This window comes from Hordeum vulgare, chromosome 1H (assembly GCF_904849725.1).
Source record: "Hordeum vulgare subsp. vulgare chromosome 1H, MorexV3_pseudomolecules_assembly, whole genome shotgun sequence".
In the NCBI taxonomy this organism is placed as follows: Eukaryota; Viridiplantae; Streptophyta; class Magnoliopsida; order Poales; family Poaceae; genus Hordeum; species Hordeum vulgare.
The window spans coordinates 179,074,340-179,078,488 of record NC_058518.1 but is presented as its reverse complement, the minus strand read 5'-3'; positions in this window follow the sequence as shown (position 1 = coordinate 179,078,488).

Here is a 4,149-nt window from a genome sequence, read left to right as displayed (position 1 = left end):
CACCGGAATCCCGATGCACAAGATATCTCGTCAAAGGTAAAACTAATCCAGCAAGGCCGCCCGGCGTGTCGACGATCCCGATAGGATCCGCGTATCTCGTTCTCAGGACACGACGGATGAGCGACGCGTACGGTGGCCTGATAGAAATCACCCAAGTTGCCCTGGGTTGGCCCCGCACAGTGCTCTGTTTTGGACCAGCACCATCAGCACTAGTCCTCCCTGTATTATGTGAAATTACTCCTCGGGTTCATGACGCCCTATGCTTTCAGTACTAACAAAGTTATTATGTTGGGCAAATGTACAACCAATGTTGGGCCTTGCCAGACCAGCTTTAATCTAAAACGAATTATCAAGGGGGTCCCCATAACAACCGCGATCGTGTTAGGAGCGCTCAATTATGGAACATAACACCGGTAGCCGAAACTAAGGGGGCAAAGGTGGAACAAAACACCAGGCTAGAAAGGCCGAGCCTTCCACCTTCTACCAAGTATATAGGTGCATTAAATTTAAATAACATTAATATGGTGATATAACAAGAACCCATGTTATCACATGGAAGTAACTACACCTGCAACTAGCAACACTAACAACATGGTTAAGCAAGCGGTAACATAGCCAATCAGTGGTTTGCTAGGTCGAACTGGTTGAAGGTTTTCGTGGCATTGTTGAGAGGCTGATATTTAACATGTGGTAGGCAATAAGACATAAACGATAGAAGCGAGAAAACTAGCATGACAATGATAGCAATGGTCATCTTGCCTGAGATCCCGCTTGGAAGAAGAACAACTCCATGAAGTCGGTGAACCAACGTAGTCGAACGGGTCCTCACATTCCGACACGCTTGCGGAACTCTATCGAGATGGAGCAAAACGGAAACAAGCATCAACATAGATATTCACCACACGATGCACAACATGATGCACAATCTAGTATGACGCATGAACAGATCAATGATGCAAGGTATGGCATGGCAATTCACCTCACGCAAACACTACATATTAAGTGAAGCTCGATATGCAACGAGTTGCATATCGACGAAACTCCACATTTAATTGTTTAGTTCACTCCGGTTTAGGAAAACAGCAATATTAAATGTTGTTAATATGGCAAGGGGTGAAGCGATGATCCTACATGTCATCCTAGTCGGTTAACACGCGGAGATAGATCGGAGCTACATCACAAGAAACATGCAACACAAGATATCATGCCATGAATGCGTCATGCATGCAAGCTCATAACAACACGGGCAAGAAGGAAAAGAAGCATGTGTCGCCATGGCGAACGAAAGGGAGCCATCGCGGCAAGAAGGAAACGAAGCCACGACAACGTTCTTATCCCGATAACTCAACGAGAAATCGGTGCCAACGAATTGGAAGCGTGTGCGGGTCAAACCAAACAAAGATGGGGTGATCCCGTTTACCGGGTTCCCATGTGTCGGGGGTACAACAAAAGAGGGTCAACGTGCAACGGGCAACATATATGGCGCAAACATATGGTTCATCTCATACTTCATATGCATTCGGTACACGACACGTTCCAACGTATACCTTTGAAGCGTGCGTACGGGCGGATGGGTTCGTTGCGGTATGAAGGTCGTCGTGGACGTAGTTGTACACGTATCGTAGGGGAAGTAGTCGTACACGACGATCTTGTCGGCGGTGGTCGTACATTTGGCGTAGTGGTTCACGGGTCTTCGCGCCGGTAGTCGAACACGGTTCCGTAGATGTCCGAGGGTCATTGAGGACGTCGTGGTACTCGCCAAACTTGTCGGATCCACGTTGGCGGGGATGGTGCATGCGGTCTTCGGCGACGGTAACCAGCGACAGCAGCAACATCTAGCAGCTTAGTGGCAGCAGCAACAACCACATCAACTCGCAGGCGACAGCAGCGGCATCAAGCAGCAAGCAGCATCAGGCAACGCAAGCAGGTGACATCATAATCTACAAGCAGCAACCGGCAGCACAAGCAACAGCAGCTAGCAGGAGCCGGCAGGCAGGAAAGCTTCAACAACAACAACAACCTAGCAGCAGCTACTAGCCTCAGCGGCAGCACAAGTAACAACAACAGCAAACAGCACGCAGCCGGCAAGCAAGCAACAGTTAACAACAAGTAACCGCAGGTACATCGACAGCATAGCGGCTAGCGGCAAACAACATCAACAACATTAGCTCGACAACAACAGCAGCAGTCGGGAGCGCCATCATGCACAACAACAACATCATCTAGCGAGAAGCAGCAAAACGGGGACAACAACAGCAGGCGACGGCGAGGGGAACCAGGAAGGCGCGCTCGGGCTCGTCTTCGTCAGGGGAGGCGGCGATGGCTCCTGCAGCAGCAACATCAATAGGCGGCGGGCGAGCCGCGAGGAAGGATGAGGCCATGGCTGCCGGCGGCAAGCATGAGACGAGGCCGACGGGTCCTTGCGGCAAGGCGACGGGGCGAGCACTGGCTCCAGCAGGGGCCACGACGAGGGAGAACAAGGAGAGAGGAGACAGCGCAGTTGGCGAGGGCCTGGAGGGGCTTGGCATGGGAGGCGAGCATGGTGGGGGGGGGGGGGGGGGGAAGCAGCGAGGCGGCGCGGGGAGGCGCACCGGCGACGGCGGGGGGAACAGAGAGGGGAGCTAATGGCTGCGGCGAGCTCTTGCGGCAGGGAGGCTGCGCGCAGTCGATGAGAAGAGGGAATCGGGCGAGGGGAACATGTGAGAAATGAGAGGGATCGGGACGGAGCCTCCCGTGTCGCTAGGGTTGGAGGGGAACCCAGCTGGGCATTGGGCTGACTAGGGCAGGCTGGCTGGGCTCCTCCTCTCTCCCTTTCTTTTGCTTTTTTTTAAAACAGAAAACTCACACAAAGAAAAGAATTAAACAAAATAAAAAAAAAACTTTTGGGCTCCTAAAACATGCCCCATTAAATAAAATAGTTTGGGACCTTTTTTTGAAGAATGAAATAAAACCCCTTTTATAAATAAAATGAGACTCTATTTTTGAAATAAAACAAAAGGAGAAATAAAGGAAAACCCAAGGGGTTGCCTCCACATTTAATAAAAGGATTTTTAAAAGTAGACGAACATTTTATTGGGGTTAAACTGAAACTTTAATACAGCCACAACATAAAAAAAGAGAGGAGAGAAGGTTTTAGGTCCATGGTGCAAAAGGGTTTTGAAGTGGCTCTTGTTGCACCCACTCTCCTCACACCACCAACACATAGCCACACTCACAAGGCACTAACACCCAACAACAAGGAGCAACAAGCAACACAAACAAATAACACAGTTGACATGATGCCATGCATGATGCCATCATGCAAACTAAATAATGATGCAACAAATAAAAATAATCACACGACGGATACGGAAAGAAGGGGGAATCTTCTGGAACATCGGCATCGGGCTGTCACATGTACTCCCTCCTTGCTCCGTGAAGCATGCCGGGGAGCGTTGGGTGACACCTTCCCAGCGCGGCCAAATCCCATGCCTCAAGTGGCTCCCATCGGATCCCCAGTAGGGGCGGGCCTGCGTGGTCCTGCCGTCGTAATCCCTGGTGATGCGGGCCGACGAGCGCGGCTCGCACGGGCGCGCGCTTGGGTTTTGTCGGTGACGTCGCGCCCAAGGTCGCGCACGGAGCTTCTAACAGGGCGGCAAAGGGCGGTGTGTTGGCGCCTAAGATCGTGCGCCACCAGGAGTGCGACATGCCTGTGCGTCAGGTGCTGACAGACTCGGATGGGGGAGGGAGCCACGTGGATGTGTGGAAAGGTCGAGGCGACGAGGGGGCGCCATGCGGTTGGTGAAGGCGGCAGCCCGCGACGCCTGTTGGAAGCCTGTCCAGCATGGACGCCGGCCGTCGGGGTGGCGGAGCATCACTGGGTGTTTCGGCTTGCCTGCACCGTTCGTGCCATGCGGGTAGCCCGCCTCTCCGCGCGGATTCGCCATCTCCCTGCCATGAGTATGATTAGGTTCTGCGGGCCGAGTCCTGGGAGAGACCTTGACACGCCCCCTACTCGGCGCGCCAAATCTGGGATCTCGGGCTCCGCAAAACCCTAAGGATTCGTACTCAGGGGCGTGAGTGAAGATCTCTCACAGGCTCGTCTCACCAAGCTCGCTACTCGATGAACAAGGCAGAGAACTCATTCGATGGTGAGGAAGGCAAAGAACA